The sequence below is a fragment of the Tiliqua scincoides genome, chromosome 7, assembly GCF_035046505.1.
Source record: "Tiliqua scincoides isolate rTilSci1 chromosome 7, rTilSci1.hap2, whole genome shotgun sequence".
Classification (NCBI taxonomy): Eukaryota; Metazoa; Chordata; class Lepidosauria; order Squamata; family Scincidae; genus Tiliqua; species Tiliqua scincoides.
In genome coordinates, this window is record NC_089827.1 from 49,480,889 (window position 1) to 49,493,019 (window position 12,131).

The window sequence follows — 12,131 nt, forward strand, 5'->3', positions numbered from 1 at the left end:
CTTTTAAAGTCATCTAGGCCAGATGCCATCACCACATCCTGCAGCAAGGAGTTCCACAGACCAACTACACGCTGAGTAAAGAAATATTTTCTTTTGTCTTTCCTAACCCTCCCAACACTCAATTTTAGTGGATGTCCCCTGGTTCTGATGTTATGTGAGAGTGTAAAGAGCATCTCTCTATCCACTTTATCCTTCCCATGCATAATTGACACTGCTGAAAGGGCTGCAATGTTGCAGGTTCAGGAAAGGATGGAAGCGGACTCCAGAAGGTTTCAAGGAAAACAAACTTTTATTCTTTCAGCCAGCTGCTGGTTACAGAGAAATAGCTTCCAAAGTCTGAGACACTGATTCTCTCGGGGTGTGAGTTGATATAGAAAACAAATCTTCATGGTAAAGCATTGGTCAGATTTCTGACTAAAATGAAATTGCAGAGCCTTGGATACATTCTTGATTGGCAAACAGCATATCACGTGAGGCTTTTGTCTCTGCCTACACATCCCACTACTCAAATTCCGCGCTGCATGCTCTACTATAAATGGCACTTTAAAAATATGTGAAATCTTTCTTACTGTAAAGGTCCCATCTCCCCCCTCCCTGCATTGGCTAATAGCACACTGGCAAAAGTCTCTTTTCTCTTCTAACCACCTGTCTGTTGTAGTTAGCTAGCAGTTTCATGTTTTCTTTTTAACTTCAAAGGCTCTACAGAACAACTTCTTGCAGTCAAAGCTTGTGTCTGCAACACCACTTCCTCTTTAACACAGACACAAAGGGGCATCTTCTAAAGTGTCCTGTAGATCCAAGCAGCTAAGTATAGGGCCTACTTTGGCCAAAGCACCCTGCTTATGCTGACAGCTAGGCCCAAACGGGGGCCTGAATGGGTTCAAACACTCTAAATTCTGGGGAGTTTCCTCACAGCATGTGTGATAATTGTGCTCTCCCAGTGCCTCGACAGCTCTCTCTAACTCCACTTGATCTGCCTCTTCCCCCATACTGTTCTTTGCCTTCTGAGGCCTCTGTTGTACTCCTGTCCCGAAGGGCAGAGCCAGTTGGTAGACAGGTGTAGATTCTGTCCAGTGCTGCTGAGACCGAATGAGCAAGACACTGAAAGGTGGAAGGCTATGAAGGTTTTTTTAAATTGTTCAACAAGACATGTCCATGACCTCTGGGAGATACTCTCAAATCCAGAAGGCGTTCTTCAGTTGGGTGGGATAGGTTTTATACATTTCAGTTGTCATTCAAAACATAGTCTCCCAAAAGGGGAAGTTCCCTGTTAACCTTAACCTTCCACTGACTTTCTCATGCACTCTCCTCCCGCCCCTCTCCATTGCCCTTCTCATGCACTTGCCCCCACCTTCTTCGAGGGAAGTAGTCTGGTTACGGTTTGCCTGTTTAAACAAGTTTTGCTATTGCTATTTCCAGCTATGATGATGCATATTGTCTGGCTTGTGGTTTTGTTAGCTTGTCAGCAAAGGGTCTTTAGTGACATTAGGCACTTTTTGTTAACTTGTCAGCAAAAGGGGCCTGTTAATTATAAAATTTGCAAGGCAGCAAGTCTGGAGCTTTTCCCCCTAAGTTCATACTTTGCCTGTCTCGTTCTGCACCCCCTCCTTCTGTCCTGTATTGATGGTTGTTACAGGTTACCTTGGGAGGAAAGAAGGGGGCCAAGACAGGTAAGCAGGTGACACCTCCTTCCATCTCTCCCTTCTAGCATGTTGGCAAAAGCAGCATGCTGAAAGGTTGGTTCTCAGTTCTCCCAATTATCATGCTGATCACTGTTTCAGCAGTGACACTTCAGCAGAAGTGGTGCTGCTAAAAGGGTGGCCCACATGATAATTGGGCTCCCCCAGTGCCACCAGTTCTGCCGTGCTAGTTCTGCTGATGTGTCACTTTGCAGCTGAGCTGCTGAAAGCAGCTGATGATGGTGCTGGGAGAGCCCAATTATGGGGCCAGCTAAAGAGCTTCTGCAAGCCATATTCAGTAAACAGGCCTTATGTTTGACTCCCCTGCTCTATAATGTCTCAGCAACTGAACTTATTGGCATAACTGTCTACAGAAGCCCATGGTGGTAGTTCAAGACCCGCTCCAGGCTCACATTTTATTTGGACTCAGAAAAGCTACTTAGACATGGTCAAAATTGCTGAATTTAAACCTGTCATTATGCAGGGAAAAGAAAATGGAAAAAAAAGTGTCCTGTAACATGAAAAAAATACCAAGAAATGGCGCCAAAAATGAGTTTTATAACAACATAGTGTGGGGAAAATTTTCTCAACTAATAGTATTTGCAGATGGAAGGCTGTTCTTATAGAGTCAGGCTGCCAAGCACACTGAGAGGTATGCGGTCAGAAGGGGGAGAGGATGAAATATTGCTTTTAATACTATAAAACTGAAAAGGCAGGTTTTATTTTATTCAGCTTTCTAGTCTGTATCTTCCTGAAGGGCCAGACAGGTAACATTATGTTTCTTTAAAAAAAAAAAGAAAGAAAAAAAAGTAAAATACCAGTAAAATACCTAATACAAGCTGATGGTTCCTGGTTTATGGACTTGTATAGTCTTACAAGAAACAAAATCTCATGCAGTGCACAACAATCAAAATGAATATATCAAAGAAAAATCAACCGCAACAGTTAACTGAGTTTCTTAGAAATAACTTAGCCATGATGGCAGCAGATCCAAGTGTATAAACCTAGATTTGCCATGACAACAGTGGAAAGCTGGAGAGGCCCAATTTAACATGTAAAAGGAGGATGGGGGGGGGGAGAGAGTTGCATCTCCCTGTGAACTCTGTGGAACTCCTTGCCACAGGATGTGGTTACGGCATCTGGCCTGGACGCCTTTAAAAGGGGATTGGACAAGTTTCTGGAGGAAAAATCCATTACGGGGTACAAGCCATGATGTGTATGCACAACCTCCTGATTTTAGAAATGGGCTATGTCAGAAGGCCAGATGCAAGGGAGGGCACCAGGATGAGGTCTCTTGTTATCTGGTGTGCATTTGGTGGCATTTGGTGGGCCGCTGTGAGATACAGGAAGCTGGACTAGATGGGCCTATGGCCTGATCCAGTGGGGTTGTTCTTATGTTCACCCCTCTGCCCATCTCTCCAGCCAAACCCAATAAACAAACAATAGAGCAGAAAAATATTTTTGAATATCAGCTCATAAAGGTGCAACAGGAGAACTCTTAACGTGCCCCAGAAGCACAACAAGGAGGGAGTCAAAGAGGTTTCCTGAGGAACAACACCCCAGATTTTTAACACTAATCTCTGTCAAGATTAGACGCTCAGCATTTTTCAGTGGCCCCGACAGCAGTGTCCAATTCTTGCCAAAGACAATGCATTTATCATTTCCTTCTCAGAGAAGATAGGATCTAGCACGTTGGGGTTGAATGCTGTTTGCTAGGAGCAGTGATCTTTCATACGGAGGTGACTGCAATTTGTACTCCTTCCTTATGTTCTAATTTGTCATAATTGTTGGTGAAAGGGTTGAGGCACTTGTGTGTGAGGGTGGTTTTTTTGTTTTTTTTTAAACTGAGAAACCATATTATGCTGTCTGTGAAATCATGTTAGTAGTGTGATGGGTGATGATGATGACACTTGCTGAGGTGTGTGTATCTAGGATTCATTTTGGTTTGTAACATATGTGAAGTGAACCTGGGAGAGGGATTTGTTCCTCAATTTTGTTTTGTTTTTAGATTTAGTAAATGTAGTGTGCATATATGCACTAACACTGGGTTACTGTGTATACGCACACTATGGAAGTGCGACCAAAATGAAACAAACACCCACAGAAGTACAGGCGTCCACCCTTACCTGCGGGGGATCCGTTCCAGAATCCCCGCCCTGAGACCAGGGGACCACTTTTAAAACATGTAGAAAGCCAAGAAAAAAGCCCCAAATATTTTCCCTGACTGTTGCGCAGTGAAACCACTGTATTCTGAAGGCTCCAGGCAGTCCTCTGAGTTCCATGCAGCCTCTTCTGGGTTGTGCGGAGGCCCTTCTCTTTGCCCAAACTTGCCCCAGAATACATTCCTTAACTTTGATTTCCTTGCTTTAAGTAGTGTTACTGAGTTTCTTCTTCCTCATCAAAGTCTTCCTCATTTGCCTTTCCTTCTAGTAATGCACAGGCAACCAAGAACTGGTTTTCACTATCTTAACAGCTTTCATAACATTACTATGTGTGATTTTGAGACAAAGCCCAGGTGAAATAAACTTGCCTGCCCTCTTTTTTTAATTTTTCATTTTTTTCTTTTTTCCTGTGCTCTGAACTTATATTTGTACTTCATGCTGTTAATTTCACCTTCATACGATGTCAAAATAAAAGTAGACTTGATCCAATGTGGTCACGTGTTCTAGACACACACTAAATTAGAAGAAAGAGTGGAGCTGACTATTGGGGCCTGGGAATTCTGTGAACTGAACTGGGGGTGCCCTTCCACTAGGGCCTCGTAGTTCTGGTCTGAAGTAGTAAAATTCACTTTCCCATGTTTGAATTGTATTAATACATACTGGTGTTTACGGAGAAGACCCGGGCTGCTTTTCCAGGGCAGCTTTAATCCACTTTCAATCCACTTCTATTCCCCCAAAGCATTTGGGAAGATTATAATTTGGGAAGGAATCTGAAAGTTGTTTGAGCGACCCTAAAGAAAGTACAGTCTCCAGAATGCATTGCGGAATAGAAGTGCATTGAAGTGCTTTAAAACTGTAGTGGAAACACAGCCCTGGATAGGCTGAGTTTGAAATACCCATATTTATTTTGTATCAAATTTGTTTTAAACTGTGTAGTTTGCTTTTCAGGGCCCTAGTCCCTTGGAAGCCCCCTGCCGCCTCCTCTCAGGCTTACTCAGACCTTTGGGTTTTCCTCAACAAACCAGCAGCGCAATATTGTCCACTGACTGAAGTTCCTGGGAGACAGCACACTATGTATTATGTACTGTATCTGTTTTATACCACCAACTTAATTTATGGGCTTAAATGAAAGCATTTACAAGTCTACAATATGGCTGTATTCACAAAACTGGAGACCAGCTCTCTTGCAAATGTGAGACAAATCTTTGAGATGTTTCTAGAATATAAAGTGTTTTGGCCACAAATTTATAAACGTATATGGATATAACATTTATAGAATATCTGTGGTTGGCAAATCTTAGAGTGTAATCATAAGCACTCTTTGGGCCAGTACAAGTCGCTTGCACTGGCCTGGGAGTGTTGCAAACATTCCGTAAGGCACTTTAGTGCCTCCTTGTGAATCAGGGAGGATGGCTCATGGATGCACACCGGCCTTCCTGCGCCAGATCCCCACCAGTGATGGGTGAGTTCAAGTCAGGTTCAAGTCAGGTTGGCACAGGGGTCTGGGGAGGGAGGGCAGATCTGGGGTAGTCTGAGGCTGGTGGAGGATGGGCCCATAGGCAGCCTGGAGCCAGGTGGGGGTGGGACCAGGATTCAGCACTTAGGCCAGATCCTAACCCCACTCCCAGGCAACCTAGTGTAGCACCAGGCTACTTGAATCTGCGCCACCTCTTTAGGTGGCGCAGATCTGAGTAGCCCCACTGGGGCTGCTGCTGTGTTACCCAGTGTAATTAATTCCCCTCGCCCCAGGCTAAGCCACAGCTAACCACAACCCTGCACTGGATACTGAGGCCAGTATCCAGTGACCCCAGATTGTAACCCACATGTAAAGGCCACTGGAGCAACACACGATGGTAACAGAGAAGCGGCTTGAAAGAATCATTTTGGTAGCTGATTGTTAGTTTCACAGAAGCTGGGACTTTGGGACCTCAAAGGCTGTGTTAGACACTTTGGAATTTAGAAAAGATAGTGCAACTAAGGCAACGAAGAGATAGGCTTCATCTTGGCAGAAGTACACATCTTGCCAAGGACATCAACAACAACAACAAAGCGGTAGTTGAAAAGCGGTATATAAATACTGTTGTTAACAACAACAACAACAACAACAACAACAGTATTTATATACCGCTTTTCAACAAAAAGTTCACAAAGCGGTTTACAGAGAAAATCAAATATCTAATGGCTCCCTGTCCCAACAGGGCTCACAATCTAAAAAGATGCAACACCAGCAGACAGCCACTAGAAAAGACACTGCTGGGGTGAGGTGGGCCAGTTACTCTCCCCCTGCTAAATAAAAGAGGAGCACCCACTTGAAAAAGTGCCTCTTAACCAGTTAGCAGGGGTTAGCATCACTATGCTTGCCTGCCAGTGCTCACTTATTTTATTCTTTCATGCTGTAAGAGCAAAAGCATACATATGGAATCCAAGTGATCCCTTGATGCCAAACTGTACCCAAGGTAAAAGGGTCACAATAGTAATATAGAATTAACCATCGAAGTAGTTCTTAAGGAACCAAAAGGTTGCTTGATTTTAGGAAGGTATTAAGAACAGACAAAAGCTTTAACATTGCAGGAAGGCTTCACAGGTGTTCGATGTTGAGACTTAGCATAAGAGAAAAGCATGCAGAGAAAGATAATGGTACCAGTCACAGTACATTGTGTCATCTCTTTTAATGAGGATGGTACAGAGACCTGTCAAGGAAGTCCTAATTGGATTGATGGATGTACATAAGGGTCAGCGCTGGGTCAATACTGGAAAAAATGAAATTATAGCACCCCCTGCTGGCTTTTGAAAACTTTGTAATTCAATATGTTTAATTGTTTAATTTCACCTATTTTGGAAACCTGTAACTTGAAACTCACCTATCAGGTGTCTCTAAGGTTATCTACAGCCTATTAGGAGTTTGCCCAATCTATGATGTCAAACTTCAGCCAATGGGAAGTTAAGATTTTCAAACAAAGGACCAAGAATGTTATAAAGGGTCCAGTTGGTTGGCAACCTTCAGTCTCGAAAGACTATGGTATAAGCCTGCAGCACCCGGTATTCCCAGGTGGTCTCCCATCCAAGTACTAACCAGGCCTGACCCTGCTTAGCTTCTGAGATCAGACAAGATCAGGCATGTGCAGGGTAACAGTTGACAATTGCTCTCATGCTTTGGACACTAGTCCCATGAGATGCCCATTGCTTGCAATGAAATAAAAGCCTGCAAACCTTCACTCCTGAGCACCGAGATTTCTTGAGTTGCTTTCTTCAACCTTGCAACAGTTACAGCACAGGCCTATCAGCTAAGTTAGGGTTGGGCTACCCTTCTGATAGATTTCATGAATTTGAATTGTGGGGGCAATAGGGTAATTATTGAAATGAAGCATCAAAATTTAATTAAAGATATTAAAGAAATGTTAGGAAGCTGATGACTGTTAAGTCATATAAAATCAAACTGGAGACCTGTTCATATGGTCTGTTAAAAGATAGTTTCCAGATTCCTAGTGAAATGGAATTATGAAATGGAATTATGTCACTTATTCCATCAAAATGACTGTCTCCAGCGGCACATTGGAAGATGCCAATTGCAATTAAAAGATGTTGCTTTCAAATAACCCTTGAGGTTTTCTTCAAGGTGAAAAGTGCTTTCTTTTTTTCCACTCTCTCAACTCAAAAAACCGCAAAGTAAAATGGGTGGAGTTTTTCTTTATGATACATAAATTCATGCCAGAATTCTGTTGCCATTCAAATATCGTCTTATGTCCTGCAACTCGGGTAGCCCTTTCTCAAACTGTGTGTTATCCATTCTAGAGACTTGATATACCTCCAATCAGTGTATACAGTACAACATACAACGTCGCCATCAGATATATGCACATATATGTATGTATCTATTCCACAAAGACTCAGGTGAGTTGAGAATTTAAACTTTGTGATTGAGAAGAAATTGATTTTCCACATACCTTTTTTCTAATTATTTTTGAAAGTGTTTTTCCTTTGGCCACATAGATGAATAAATAAATGCTTTGCTTAATATTGGCAGTAATTATTTGATGCTTACATTGTGCACATCACTGTTTCTTCTGCCTCTTTATCTCTCTTCAGATTTCATCAGTTTCTGCTGTCAGGGCTTTTAATAATTACCATAGTTTTACAGGAGGCTTGTCTAGACGCTTGTATGCATGGCTTGTAATGAAAGCACGCACACTTATCAAGCAACCAGGGATTATAGATTTTTCACTAGGCAAAGAATAAGTCTGCAGTTGTACAGTCTGACTTTTGATAATTTGAAAGCTTTCCCCAATTCCCAGATTGATTCAATAAGGATATGTGCTTCCTAGGCACTGCTACTGCTTTGTGAAAGAATGATGCTTGTTCATGTACACATAATACTATAGCCAATTTTGATCAATGTATACTTCCGTAGCAGAAGATAATTCTAATAAAGTATTTAGTTTTGGAATGAGACATTTTTACCCAAACAAAAGAGAAACAATTATTTACATATTCATTTATTAAAAAAAAATACAGTCCAATCGTGTGTGCTACTATGGGGTCATTGCTCCCCCACTACTGGCACATTCCAGCTGCTGGAGCAATTTTTTTTAAAGAGTAAAGAGGAGATGTTTCCTCTTTTCTTGCTTTTATTTTTTGGGGGGCGGGGGGAGTGCATTTGAATTATTTGTGTGACTTGTATGTAAACCCACCTAAATCAGTGGTCCCCAACCTTTTTTTCCACTGCATACCACTTGGCTGGCCATTTCCATAAATTGTATCCTTCCTATTAGCAAAATGTTTCTAATTAATATATTTATTTTTTATTTGAAATTTATATGTTGTAACTGTAAATAACTGGTCCGATGAAGGGATTATAAAGCCTGCTTTTAACCACTGCTCCAGCTGATAATACACAAATTGAAAAATTAAAACTTAACTTAAAACAATGACAAAAACTACCATACACAGAGAAGACCCAGAAGAACTCACTAACTGAACACTGCTCACTGGACTGACTGAGGTGCCCCCTTATATATACACTGGAACCAGTACAATGGCACTCCAAAGTTCACAAATCAGAGGAGAGTTAGAGCTCTGCAAGCAAGCCTGTGATTGGGCGTGCTGCCAAGCATGTACACTGCAATGGCATGTTTGCAACACACTGTTTAGGGAGGGACTCCCCACCATTCGTCAAAATAACAAAGTCAAGGGGTTTTTCTCAAGTTTAAGCCATTTCTGCCCAATGTTGCATATATACAACAGGGATCAAATGTGTACACCTGTGGTCTGGGCAAAATGGGCTAAACAACAAAGAAAACCTGCACCACCACTGATCATAATGTTGAATGACAGTGCAATCTATCTTGCACTGGAACAGGCAGGCCAGGAGGCCTGTACTGTACCCAGGGCAAGACAGGGGCCCAAAGTAGCTCAGCCGGAGGTAAGGGGAACCTCTTCCCCTTACCCCTGGGTAAGCCACCGCAGCCCCAATGGATTTTCTTGGACTTGTGTCACCTCCAGAGGTGCCATAAGTCTGAGGAGAGCAGAGCAGCTTGTAGCCACTCTGCACTGCTCAGGAAAGGGAGCTAGGATCCGGCATATCTGCTGGGTCCCAGCCCCTCCTTTTACTCCCTGTCCAACCACCCCCGGGACCACCTTCCCCCTGCCCCAGAATGCCTCTCCCACCTCCTCCCCACCCACCCCAGACCCTTGCGTTGGCTGAGCTTGACCAATGCAATTCTCCCTGCCTGAGTCAGTACAGAGGCTGGATTCAGCCTTTGTGGGCCGGTGTGTGTCCATGTACTGGCCCAGCTGACTCTAGAGGAGGTGCAAACATACTTTACACATCTGCAACCCTCCTGGGCCGGCGCAAGGGACTTAGGATTGTAAAACTTGTATCTTGTCTTACACTTTTACATACAGTATGTACCTTTTCCTGTCATTATTCAGTTTTTTTTTCACTTATCCCTAAACGTCCTGATGTCTACCCCTGGTGTATGCATACCCCACATTGGGAACCACTGATCAAAATGATTAGATTTTAAGTAGGTCAAGAATCTCTCATGTAAGAAGGAAAAGGAGTAAAAAAAAACATCATCTTGCTGCGATGTTTTCCTGCAGTAATGTTTGACCTGATAGTTTTGAAAGTGAGAGACAGGTGTTGACAGCAGAGAAGGTGGCAAAGCAATGCTATAAATGAGACCTAGGGGGATTTTAAAAATTTGTTTAATGGCTCACTTCTGCAGCAAGGCATTGAGACATCATCCCACACTTCAACACGAAAGAACTCTACTGAAGTATTTGGAATGACCTAACATAGCCCTGTGTGATTATGACTATTGGAATATACAGTTTATTACATTGTATAGGAATACAAGGTATGTCCTGAGAGTACAAGTGGTTCAGGGACTATGAGTTGTTGCCTTCTGGAAGATTCTTGTCACTCGCAGAGCTGACTTTGCTGAAATCCCCCATCTTGCTGAAATCTGAAATTACACACACTGGGATACATAGTCAGCTTGAAGGAAAGTCTCAAACAGGCACTGTTTACTTTATCACTGTCTGCTTACAGGACTGTCACCTGCATTTTCATGCCATCACTAGAATAATGCTTGTTTTGCCTTATGGGGTTGCCTATAACCCTCTTGAAAGGTTGGCATCAGAGTTCAGAATTGCCAGGCATTTGCTGAGGGTCCAGAACCCACTGCTGATCCTTGAGATAACCTCTGTGTCAATGGCCTACATGCATAGGTGGTGGACATTTTTACTTCCTCTCTCACATCTTCCAAGGGTAAGCCCCACTGTGAACCTGAGGGCAGGTAGGAGGGGGCCTCTGGAGGTCAGTTTACTGAATAGAAATTTATAGTTCTGATATTTTTATGCAGGTACTATGAATATATTTCTGGGCAGCACCTGGGTATGTCATGAAAACAATTAAAAAACAATCATATCAAAAGCTATGTATAAAAGTTTCTAGTTATAATGCTCACCTTTTGAACTTCAGTACCTCCGTTTGATTTCTGAGATCATTCTAATTAAAGCAAGGAAATAATGCTAAAAGAAATTTCAGGAAAATATTATTTTTCCCTCTAGAAGCAGAGTAATATGGTTAAAAAAAAAAAAAAAGAGGTAGTCGGGTAATGTTAATCTGGCCACTTGACAAGTCTTGTCTCAGCCTGGAAAAGACCTGGCAAGAATATTTCATTTTTGCACCAAAAGCTCTAAGACTAGAGTTGATTTTTTGCAGATGATTCAAAACTCTGTTGTGCATTGAAAACAGCAAAGGGCAGCTGGGAATAGGTAAATAGTCCAGCTTTCAAACACAATTTATTTGAAAAACCAACACTGGAATAACGCTGAAGGGAGATGCAAGAACTGAAGATGGGGCTTTAATGGCTATTGCAAGTGTAAAAAGCCTCAAAGTTGTAGGAATCTTACTTATGCAATTCAGTTGCAAGACAAGTATTTAGTCTTCGTATACTAATATGACATTATTTATCTTACAATTTAGCAACTCTCAACCTGCACCATATCACAACTGGGCCTGCCTTTTATAGATGACCACATAGAACTGTGGGACCATTGGTGAAAGGCAGAAGAGAAATGGAAAAATATATAAATATAGCTAATGGAAATTAGCTTCCCAGGTACAAACTTGCCCATGACCTCCATTCCTTTATGAAGGCCGTGCTGCATGTGCATGGTGGACAAAGAATATTCTCAGAGATGACCAAACTATGGGATAGCCTTCCTAAGCACTGCACTATGACCTGGCTTCTTGCTTTCCACCATCAGAACGACAGTGAAGACTCCACTGATTATAAGCAAACAAGGCAAGCTTAGTACTTGTTTTGCTCTGCTGTGTATGTCCTGTCAGTTTATTAATGCCTCTTTAGTTTGCATCGAAGTCACATGCAGCACCTTTCTGTGTAAAGAAAAGGGTATAAATATTTTATTTTAAAAAAATAAAAAGGGTTTAGACTAACTTAAACTTTGCTAGAACCCTGGCTACTCATAGGAGTCTCATTCCCTACCTACTCAGAGGTAAGTCCCATTCTGATCAATGGGGCTTACTCCCAGGAAAATTTGCATAGGATTTCATCCTACAGCTGTTGTATCAGGCAGCAGTTTGAGAAGGATGCTCTTCTCTGTCCATCTACTTGCCTCTACAGCTCCTCCTCCTTCTTCCAGTCCCTGGTTTGGAAAAGGAAGAGAGGAACAGGAAGTGTGGAGGGGGAAAGTGCTGAGCTAAGACATTGGAGAGTAACAGAGGCTGGTACTTCATTGGGTAAGGAGGGGGCAGCATTTGCTA

At 42.4% G+C, this 12,131-nt stretch overlaps 1 pseudogene; it reads right to left on the reverse strand.

Annotated features, from left to right (window-relative positions):
• Positions 1-6,865: 6,865 nt before the first annotated feature.
• On the reverse strand, positions 6,866-6,979 carry LOC136658238 (5S ribosomal RNA; annotated as a pseudogene).
• Between the last annotated feature and the right edge of the window lie 5,152 nt (positions 6,980-12,131).